Source organism: Anguilla rostrata, chromosome 7 (genome assembly GCF_018555375.3).
Source record: "Anguilla rostrata isolate EN2019 chromosome 7, ASM1855537v3, whole genome shotgun sequence".
Classification (NCBI taxonomy): domain Eukaryota; kingdom Metazoa; phylum Chordata; class Actinopteri; order Anguilliformes; family Anguillidae; genus Anguilla; species Anguilla rostrata.
Window position 1 is genome coordinate 290,422 of NC_057939.1, and position 11,659 is coordinate 302,080.

Genomic DNA, 11,659 nt, shown 5'->3' on the forward strand with positions numbered 1-11,659 from the left:
AGAGGCATCAATTGTAAAGTGCTTTGGATAAAAGCGCTATATAAATGCAGTCCATTTACCATAGGTGTATGTGTTTTTTTTTTTTGTTCTGGCTCCATACTCCGGAATCATTTCAATCTGAAATTAAACAATGAATGTGAGGGTAAAGTGCAGACTGTCTCATTTGGGGGGGCAATGCATAAAAAGGGCTGTAATTCCTAAATGTATGTGAAAATGTTCAAATTAAAGCTGGCAGTCTGCACTTTACTCATTTTAGGAGTGCTCACGTGTGCCGGCATGTATGTATAAAAAACACAAACAGGTCTATGATGCTATGTGTGCAGTCGAGAAAAAAAATCATTTTAAATGCAACATGGTTCACAGTTTGGATAGTGCTGGCGGCTATTCTCGCCAGTGCCTGCATGCCTAGTCGTGCCTGCGCGCCTCAGCCTGACACGCCCAGTACAGATGTGCGTACAAAACGTGCGAATTTCGCTAACAAAATGCACGTTGGTGATTCGGTGTCCCGAATCGTTACTAGAAAGAACTGGCCAATCTAAACTTGTACGCCTATGTGTAACCCATGAATGGAGCACGCTGATGAGTCAACCGCGCGATCGACACACCTCCTTTTGACATTGACACACATTCCCCTCCCTCGCGCAGAGTCGCGCCGCACGCGCCTCCCCCTTCCCCCAACATCAAATGAAGCGTTCGCCATGCTGTGCAACAATTCCCATGTTTCTGATACATTGTATCTCACGATAATAACCAGCAGCTTCATGATATTTATCATCAAGCATGACTTTAGTACTGAGAGCGACACTAGCGCCGCGGCGGAGTGGGCGATTGGCAAACATGTTGATGTTATGCCTCTAACTTCAAGTTCAAGTGCAGGTTTAACCTGTGGTTTTGCATTGACCCCGAGACCATGTCCTCCAGTTTCGCATACCCGTGTTTAACAGGTTACAGCTATTCATATTAAATGCGTACACTTTAACCGTGTCACGAGAGGCTGAAGTGAACAAAGAGCTGTCTGGAGAATCTGTAGACGCCACACGTGCGCTCCACCGTAATGTAGAGCCTCGCAGCACACAGACGCTGAACGCTTATTTAATAAAGTGTAATTTATTCTTCTTCTTATACTTCTTCTTCTTATTATTATTAGTATTATTATTATTATTATTATTATTGCTGTTGTTGTTACTGTTGTTGTTGTTGTTGTTGTTGTTGTTGTTGTTGTTGTTTTTGTTACACCATCCACCGTGTAGTGAGAATAATGCCACTGTCGCGTTCACGCCAGACAGCAAGCACTCCGACCGGAGTACAGACCATATGCATGGAAATATTGTTCATATGCAGGATAACATGGAACTCATTAAACTGCATTTATAACATTACAATTATTTAACTTTATATGTAGGTGGTTTAATGCCATTTCCTTTATTAAATTATTGTAAATGAACTGAACTGTGCATGAATTTGCATTCAGAATTTTCGAAAAAAACATCACTGTTATTCCATATGCGCGTTAATCGGACGTTAACGGGTTTAGCTAATCTTACTAAAAATATGCTTACCTTTTAAGTCAGCAAAAATGTTCCAAGGGATTTTCAATGAACTGCAAAACTCAGTTTCTCCTCTGCGATAGCCGCTTTCCAGATGAGTTTTTCGGAAGCTGTGACTTGTTTTATCCTTTCCCTTATTTACTCCCTCCTTGCTGTCCTTTCTCAAGCAACAGAAAAAAAAATCCAAACTGAAAATATGGAGCCGTCAATCAAATGCCACGGGTGAAGTTACTTTACTAAGAGGTGGGGGAGAGTAAGGAAGCAATTTAGCGTAATCCTCCATCCACGGAGATAACCAAGAGATATCTCACCTGTGGAATATTTGGTAATCTCCCGTACTACGGCCCTTGGGGCAGGTGCTATGATGTAAAGGTTTCACGCGTATTCGTTATTGAAAACCTCTGTGCCTTGGTGGTGCCCCCCTGCTCTCTGCGGTTGGTAGGCGCCCGTTGTTAAAGTGGTTTGTGGAACAAAACGCGCGTGCATTCCAAGGTTCTAGTTACGGCTGGGAGCAGAGACGGTGGCCAGAAACGCGCATTCTATTAGGGACTCTGCCAAAACGTATGAAGAAAGGCGAGGCAGGCAGATGCAGAGAGAGAAATTTGTTTTGAACTGGAAAAGGAGTGACGCGTTGGAGGCACAGACTGGGGATCACGCTGAGGAGTCGAGGGTGTGGGGTGATTTAGTGGTGTAGCAAATGTTAGCCGCCACATGCCGATACGGTCATATCATATTTATACTATAAATTTCTCAAGAAGGAGCCATCTACTTATTGCGCAATAGTTGGAAACAGTTCTGCCAGTGTGCACGTGGTATGGCGGCCAAAGAATGAATGCACGGCGCTTAAACGTTTGCAGCGAAGACAGAAATGTTTAGCGTTACACAATAATCCGAAGTAATGACCCGATTTCCTGTGGAGGAAACAACGCAGCTGTACATAAGCAGCGATTAAACAAATCCTCCTCTCCGACTCATAACCATCCGGATCAGCGCCGATACTGACGAAGTTATAGTATTTGTCTTAATTTTATATTTTAAATTAACGATAGAAAAGACTGAATGGCAAGTTAATAAACTCATTATTTGAGTTTTTTAAAATTATTTTAAAATATATTTTTTAAAAACACGGCATGAAAAGAACCAGAAATACTTACGGTTTATCCCAATAAATAAAAAACTAAACCTCAATTTACATTCTGGAGGGTGAAATTATGGTCTTCTTCTTGTGAAACAAACAGTAATATGGTTTGCTTGCCTTCTGTACATGAGCAATCTTAATTTCAGCAATATCTACTGCATTAGTCAATGATGACCTACAGCCAGGAGACTCAGTACAGTGTTAGTACACTAATACAATTAGGGGATCAGTACAGGTACACTAATTACAATCGAGGTGATTAGTACATTGTTAGTACACTAATACATATAGGGGACTCAGTACATGTGATCAGTTAATCACAATCAACTCATATCAGTGAGACACTAACATCCCGGGACTCAGTACAGTGTTAGTACACTAATACAATTAGGGGACTCAGTACAGTGTGAGTACAGTAATACAATCAGGGGACTCAGTACAGTGTGAGTACACTATACAATTGGATCAGTACAGTGGAGTAACTATACAATCGGGGACTCAGTACAGTGTGAGTACACTAATACAATCAGGGGACTCAGTACAGTGTGAGTACACTAATACAATCAGGGGACTCAGTACAGTGTGAGTACACTAATACAATCAGGGGACTCAGTACAGTGTGAGTACAGTAATACAATCAGGGGACTCAGTACAGTGTGAGTACACTAATACAATCAGGGGACTCAGTACAGTGTGAGTACACTAATACAATCAGGGGACTCAGTACAGTGTGAGTACACTAATACAATCAGGGGACTCAGTACAGTATGAGTACACCAATACAATCAGCCCTACAGCCAGGGTACTCAGTACAGTGTGAGTACACCAATACAATCAGCTGTGGATAATGGGTACTGGATGGTGGGTATGGATGATGGGTACTGGGTAAGGGTACTGAGTGATGGGTAATGGATATTGGGTACTCGGTCATGGGCACTGGATGATGGGTACAGGGTTATAGGTACTGGATGGTGAGTACTGGGTGGTGGGTATGGATGAGGGGTACTGGGTGGTGGGTAATGGATGGTACGTACTGGATGAGGGGTATTGGATGATGGGTACTGGGTGGTGGGTACTGGATGAGGGGTATTGGATGATGGGGACTGGATGAGGGGTATTGGATGATGGGTACCTGGTGATGGGTACTGGATGAGGGGTACTGGGTGATGGGTACTGGATGAGGGGTATTGGGTGATGGGTACTGGATGAGGGGTACTGGGTGATGGGTACTGGATGAGGGGTACTGGGTGAGGGGTACCTGGTGATGGGTACTGGATGAGGGGTACTGGGTGATGGGGACTGGATGAGGGGTGATGGGCGATGGGTACTGGATGAGGGGTACTGGGTGAGGGGTACCTGGTGATGGGTACTGGATGAGGGGTACTGGGTGATGGGGACTGGATGATGGGTACAGGGTTATAGGTACCTGGTGATGGGTACTGGATGAGGGGTACTGGGTGATGGGTACCTGGTGATGGGTACTGGATGAGGGGTACTGGGTGATGGGTACTGGATGAGGGGTACTGGGTGATGGGTACCTGGTGATGGGTACGGGTGAGGGTACTGGATGATGGGTACTGGATGAGGGGTACTGGGTGATGGGTACTGGATGAGGGGTACTGGGTGATGGGTACCTGGTGATGGGTACCGGATGAGGGGTACTGGGTGATGGGTACTGGATGAGGGGTATTGAATGATGGGTACTGGATGAGGGGTACTGGGTGATGGGTACCTGGTGATGGGTACTGGATGAGGGGTACTGGATGAGGGGTACTCGGTCATGGGCACTGGATGATGGGTACAGGGTTATAGGTACTGGATGGTGAGTACTGGGTGGTGGGTATGGATGAGGGGTACTGGGTGGTGGGTAATGGATGGTACGTACTGGATGGTGGGTACTGGGTGAGGGGTATTGGATGATGGGTACCTGGTGATGGGTACTGGGTGAGGGGTACTGGGTGATGGGTACTGGATGAGGGGTACTGGGTGATGGGGACTGGATGAGGGGTGTTGAATGATGGGTACCTGGTGATGGGTATGGGTGAGGGGTATTGGATGATGGGTACTGGTGATGGGTACTGGATGATGGGTACTGGGTGAGGGGTATTGGATGATGGGTTCCTGGTGATGGGTACTAGATGAGGGGTATTGGATGATGGGGACTGGATGAGGGGTACTGGGTGATGGGTACTGGATGAGGGGTACTGGGTGATGGGGACTGGATGAGGGGTGTTGAATGATGGGTACCTGGTGATGGGTACTGGGTGAGGGGTATTGGATGATGGGTACCTGGTGATGGGTACTGGATGATGGGTACTGGGTGAGGGGTATTGGATGATGGGTTCCTGGTGATGGGTACTAGATGAGGGGTATTGGATTATGGGTACTGGGTGGTGAGTACTGGGTGAGGGGTATTGGATGATGGGTACCTGGTGATGGGTACTGGATGAGGGGTATTGGATGATGGGTACTGGGTGGTGGGTACTGGGTGAGGGGTATTGGATGATGGGTACCTGGTGATGGGTACTGGATGAGGGGTACTGGGTGATGGGTACTGGATGAGGGGTACTGGGTGATGGGTACTGGATGAGGGGTACCTGGTGATGGGGACTGGGTGAGGGGTACTGGGTGATGGGTACTGGGTGAGGGGTACTGGGTGAGGGGTACTGGATGAGGGGTACTGGGTGATGGGGACTGGGTGAGGGGTACTGGGTGATGGGTACTGGATGAGGGGTACCTGTTGATGGGGACTGGGTGAGGGGTACTGGATGAGGGGTACTGGGTGATGGGTACTGGGTGAGGGGTACTGGGTGAGGGGTACTGGATGAGGGGTACTGGGTGATGGGTACTGGGTGAGGGGTACTGGTGAGGGGTACTGGGTGATGGGTACTGGGTGAGGGGGACTGGATGAGGGGTACTGGGTGATGGGGACTGGGTGAGGGGTACTGGGTGAGGGGTACTGGATGAGGGGTACTGGGTGATGGGTACTGGGTGAGGGGTACTGGGTGATGGGTACTGGATGAGGGGTACTGGGTGATGGGGACTGGATGAGGGGTACTGGGTGATGGGGACTGGATGAGGGGTACTGGGTGATGGGTACTGGATGAGGGGTACTGGGTGATGGGTACTGGGTGAGGGGTACTGGGTGAGGGGTACTGGATGAGGGGTACTGGGTGATGGGGACTGGGTGAGAGGTACTGGTTGAGGGGTACTGGGTGATGGGTACTGGGTGAGGGGGACTGGATGAGGGGTACCTGGTGATGGGGACTGGTTGAGGGGTACTGGATGAGGGGTACCTGGTGATGGGTACTGGGTGAGGGGTACTGGATGAGGGGTACTGGGTGATGCGCCAGTGGAATTTTCCACTTATAGAGCAGAGCTGTGAAATCAGCCCCAGAGCGAAGGTACACTTTTGGACTGCTCTATGATAGCATGTGATTCAAGGCTGTCAGAGGAGCAGCAGTTTAATGAAATATGAGAAACCAAATGATCTTGATGCTTATAGCAGGCAGTAGTATTAGCATGTTTACCACATTGACTGCTGTAGCTACAGGAAGGCAGAGGGAGTGGTGGAGGAAACGGCTGCTCTTTGTTTGACAGGAAACAGCTGACAGTGGGTCTAGATTAGAGCAGTTTGGGCATCTCACAGGAGTCCAGCTCAGGTGTAAAAAATAGCAGCTTTATTCGCTGTGCCACCAATGGAAGGAGTCATTTATAGGGGCTGGGTTGGGCAGCATGGCCTGTGTGTGCCAGGACACAGAGCCCACCAGCAACAGGAGCTCTGTGGGCAAAATGCCACACAGAACTCTTCCAAGAGAAAGCCAAATGACTCGTGTTCCAGAGTTTCTCGTAAATTCTGGTTTGGGTTGAGATCTGATGACTATTAATATAGGCAGTGACATTATCATGCTTCTCAAACTGCTCAGAGATGACCCTGCTGTTTAGATGCGGTGATACTCCTGCTGTTTTGATGGGGTGTAATTCTTGCTGTATTGATGGGATGAAACTCCTCTTGTATTGACAGGGACAGCTGGTCTAATGTAGGAGAGCTGGGCTCTGTGCATGCCAGTTCTCTTTCACAGGGACAGCTGGTCTAATGTAGGAGAGCTGGGCTCTGTACATTCTAGTGCTCTTTCACAGGGACAGCTGATCTAATGTAGGAGAGCTGGGCTCTGTACATTCTAGTGCTCTTTCACAGGGACAGCTGATCTAATGTAGGAGAGCTGGGCTCTGTGCATGCCACTGCTCTTTCACAGGGACAGCTGGTCTAATGTAGGAGAGCTGGGCTCTGTGCATGCCACCTCTCTTTCACAGGGACAGCTGGTCTAATGTAGGAGAGCTGGGCTCTGTGCATGCCAGTGCCTGGCCACAGGCTCATAGCAACGGTTGCTTGGTTTAGCTTGGCTTCACTTGTGAAAGTTCTGTAGCTAGGATAAATGCTTCCAAACTATGACACTATATACAGTATATATCTGTGGCCACTTTATTACATACACCTGCTTGATAATGCAAATAACCTGCTACACATAAAGCACGCAGACATGGTGAAGAGGTTTGGTTGTTGTTTGGCCAAACATTTGAATGGCAAAAACGCATGATCTCAGCAACTTTAACCGTGGTGTGAATGTTGGTGCCAGATGTGGTGGTTCCAGCATCTCAGAAACAGCTGTCCTCCTGTCCTTTCATGCACTACAGTCTTGAGTTTACAGAGAATGGTGTGATAAACAAAAAGTTATTTATAGATTCCAGCCATGCAAACTTTGTTGCATGTCTGTTGCTCTCCATACTTCCTGTCTCTACACTGTCCTGTCCAATAAAAAATGTGTGATGCTATAGAGTCAGCATGGACCAAAAGGCCTAAGAAATGTTTGCAGCACCTTGTTGAATTAATGCCACAAAGAATTCAGGCTGTTCTGGAGGGAAAAGGGGGTCCTACCTGGTACCTGACTGGTGTACGCAATAAAGTGGCCCATGTGTGTATGTGTGTGTGTGCGTGCATGAATATACATATTAGTACAATTATTTATGGAAATTATTTATGGGAGATGATGAATAGGATTCTTAAAACATGGCTTCATGTTGACAGTTGTACTTACTTTATCTGGAGTCAGTTATCCAGCCTTAGCTCCTGGTGTACATGGAAATTCTGGCTGATCTGGAGTCAGTTATCCAGCCTTAGCTCCTGGTGTACATGGAAATTCTGGCTGATTTGGAGTCAGTTATCCAGCCTTAGCTCCTGATGTACATGGAAATTCTGGCTGATTTGGAGTCAGTTATCCAGCCTTAGCTCCTGGTGTACATGTAACCAGTGCCCCCAGGGGACTGAGGCAGTAGAGGTTGGAAGTGAATATGCCTGTGTGTTCTCCTGGGAGAGATAAGGGTGTGTCTATGTGTGATTGGCTGTCAAGCTGATTCCACAGGGAGTGACATCACAATCACAGCTGACCTACTTTAGTGTGGCTGGAGGACAGCAGTGCTGTGACACACAAAGCCCCACATCTGTACATAAATACACACACACACACACATACATATACACACACACACACTCGCGCGCACACACACACACGTTTGCATTGCTATACTTGCGAGGACTTCCCATTGACTTATATTCATTCCGTAACCTCTAACCTTTAACCCTAACCCCAACCACTGTATGCCTAACCTTAACCCTAACCGTAACCTAATTGGAACTCTAACCATAATATAAGATAAGATAATCCTTTATTAGTCCCACAGCGGGGAAATTTGCAGTGTTTCATCAGCAAAAGGGATAGTGCAATAGCAAGGGGAGTAAAAAAAAAATAGATATAATATATACACATTAGGACTAACCCTAAAACAGCCTCTTGAACTTGTGGGGACCAGCAAAAGGTCTTGTGTAATTTTTCTCATCTTTCTATCCTTGTGGGGACATTTGGTTCTCACAAAGATAATAATACATGCCCACAAACACACACACATACACACACACACACACTCTACCTAGTTACAGCTGTCCATTTTGTCAGTCATCATACTATCAGCTGTGCATGTGGAGTGAGGCTGAACTTTATTTAAGCACAGCTATGCTAAAACCTAGTCTTCTAATCTAACTTCCGTGGAAAATAAAGTCTTAAAATCTGACCCTCGCCTTAAAATCTCCTGCTGAGAGACAGAGATATTAAGGGATTGGAGGAGAGGGAGGGATGAGGAGAATGGAGAAAGAGAGAGAATAGAGGCAAGAGAAAGTGTGATTGAGGACTATAAGAAGAGAGAGGGAGAAAGTGACCTGATCTTCTGCTAGCCATGGGAGACTCCTGGCACCAAGCAGAGTCCCACACAAAGACCCTCTCTCTCCTTCCCTCCCTCCTTCCCTCTCACTCTCCTTTTATCTTCCCTCTCTGTCCTTCTCTGTGTCTCCCCCCTCTCCCTCTCTCTCCCTCCGTCCGTCTGGTTTTGTTCTCTAAAGCTGTTTCTAATTCTCATGCAGTGAGTGGACCAGCAGCACAAAGTCTCCTCTCAACATCGAACACCCCCCCCTCCCCCAAACTTTACAGCACAGCCCATTCCTGCCCCCCCTCCTTCAAACTTTACAGAACAACCCATCCCTGTTTCCCCCCAAACCTTACAGCACAGCGCATTCCTGCCCCCCCTCCCCCAATCTTTACAGCACAACCCATTCCTGCCCCCCTCTCCCAAACTTCACAGCACAGCCCATTCCTGCCCCCCTCCCCCAAACTTTACAGCACAGCCCATGCCTGCCCCCCCTCCCCCAAACTTTACAGCACAACCCATTCCTGTCCCCTCTCCCCCAAACTTTACAGCACAGCCCATTCCCGCCCCCCTCCCCCAAACTTTACAGCACAACCAATTCCTGCCCCCACTCCCCCAAACTTTACAGCACAGCCCATTCCTGCCCCCCCCAAACTTTACAGCACAGCCCATTCCTGCCCCCCGCTCCCCCAAACTTTACAGCACAGCCCATTCCTGCCCCCTCCCCCAAACTTTACAGCACAGCCCATTCCTGTCCCCTCGTCCCCAAACTTTACAGCACAGCCCATTCCTGCCCCCCCTCCCCCAAACTTTACAGCACAGCCCATTCCTGCCCCCCGCTCCCCCAAACTAGAATAGTGTGGTCAGTAGTAACAGAGTAAAGCAGGAGTGTAGAATAGTGTGGTCAGTAGTAACAGAGTAAAGCAGGAGTGTAAAATAGTGTGGTCAGTAGTAACAGATTAAAGCAGCATTGTAGAATAGTGTCTGTCAGTAGCAACAGTGAGTACAGGAGAAGTACTTCTGTGACAGTGCAGAGGAACGACAGGGTACAGTAGTGATGGAGGAGAGTCAGGGTGGAGGAGAGTAGTGATGGAGGAGAGTCAGGGTGGAGTAATGATACAAAGTAGTGATAGACTAGTGGTGGAGGAGAGTAGTAATGAAGGAGAGTCAGAGTGGAGTAATGATATAAAGTAGTGATAGATTAGTGGTGGAGGAGAATAGTGATGGAGGAGAGTCAGGGTGGAGGAGAGTAGTGGTGGAGTAATGCTAAGTAGTGGTAGAGTAGTGATGGAGGAGAGTCTGGGTGGAGTAATGATATAAAGTAGTGATAGAGTAGTGGTGGAGGAGAGTCGTGATGAAAGAGAGTAGTAATGGAGGAGAGTATTGATGGAGGAGAGTCATGGTGGAGGAGAGTAGTGATGGAAGAGAGTAGTGGTGGAGGAGAGTAGTGATGGAGGAGAGTCAGGGTGGAGGAGAGCAGTGATGGAAGAGAGTAGTGGTGGAGGAGAGTAGTGATGGAAGAGAGTAGTGGTGGAGGAGAATAGTGATGTCAGAGTGGAGTAATGATATAAAGTAATGATAGATTAGTGGTGGAGGAGAATAGTGATGGAGGAGAGTCAGGGTGGAGGAGAGTAGTGGTGGAGTAATGCTAAGTAGTGGTAGAGTAGTGATGGAGGAGAGTCTGGGTGGAGTAATGATATAAAGTAGTGATAGAGTAGTGGTGGAGGAGAGTCGTGATGAAAGAGAGTAGTAATGGAGGAGGTATGATGAGAGAGATCATGGAGGAGAGTAGTGATGGAAGAGAGTAGTGGTGGAGGAGAGTAATGATGGAAGAGAGTAGTGGTGGAGGAGAGTAGTGATGGAGGAGAGTCAGGGTGGAGGAGAGCAGTGATGGAGAGAGTATGGTGAGGAGTAGGATGAAGAGAGTAGTGGTGGAGGAGAATAGTGATGGAGGAGAGTCAGGGTGGAGGAGAGTAGTGATGGAGGAGAGCAGTAATGGAGGAGAGTACTGATGGAGGAGAGTAGTGGTGGAGGAGAGTAGTAATGGAGGAGAGTACTTTGGATAAAAGCGCTATATAAATGCAGTCCATTTACCATTTACTAATGGAGGAGAGTCAGGCTGGAGGAGAGTTGTGATGGGGGATAGCCAGGGGAGAAATGCTATAAAGTAGTGGTGGTTTACAGTACCAAAGGAATTAGTCTATATGGAGGAAAGAGTGGGGAATAATGTAACAAAATTAAGAAGTCACTGAAGTCGCTAAAAATGTTTCTGCACTTTACTTTTTTTTGTAATTGGGACGGCCCGGTGGTGCAGTGGGTTGCACTGTCGCCTCACAGCAAGGTCTCATTTTTAAAAATTAGATTATTAAAAAAAAAATTTAATGTGGTACAGCCCAGCAGAAATGCATTTATTCAAAATGTTCCACCAGACAATAAAATTACTGCTACAAAATGAACTCCACTATCACTCTGTAACATCACAAAGCAAACGGTTACTGTGGCTGTCACTGCCATCTGCTGGTGAAGATGTAGGACTGCAGGTTGGTTGTGGTACCTGTAGGTTGTTTTTGATTTGATTACTTTAAGTCCACAGACCTTGGAACTAATTTTGGAAGCCACTGTACATTCATTAGTCCCTCCGACCTGACAGGTGAAGTTCATTACTGTACTGTAGCATACTTTTTTAAAAACCATAGATTGCGGCGAGAAATACCTGGTA

General features: G+C 47.2%; 2 protein-coding genes across 11 annotated transcripts in view; one reads left to right on the forward strand and one right to left on the reverse strand.

Annotated features, from left to right (window-relative positions):
• The window catches only part of ndrg2 (NDRG family member 2), a 19,367-nt gene extending 17,228 nt beyond the window's left edge, over positions 1 to 2,139 (reverse strand). The window contains exons 1-2 of one of the 2 annotated variants that reach the window (XM_064342137.1): positions 1,859 to 2,139; positions 1,560 to 1,708 (exon numbers count right to left, since the gene is read on the reverse strand). The gene's annotated coding sequence lies outside the window, so the exon portion shown is untranslated. Of the gene's footprint in view, positions 1 to 1,559; positions 1,834 to 1,858 lie in introns of those variants that run through there. The other variant, XM_064342136.1, reaches the window with a different exon arrangement.
• The window catches only part of LOC135258686 (serine/threonine-protein kinase 3-like), a 136,485-nt gene that overhangs the window by 46,727 nt on the left and 78,099 nt on the right, over positions 1 to 11,659 (forward strand). The window lies entirely within an intron of this gene.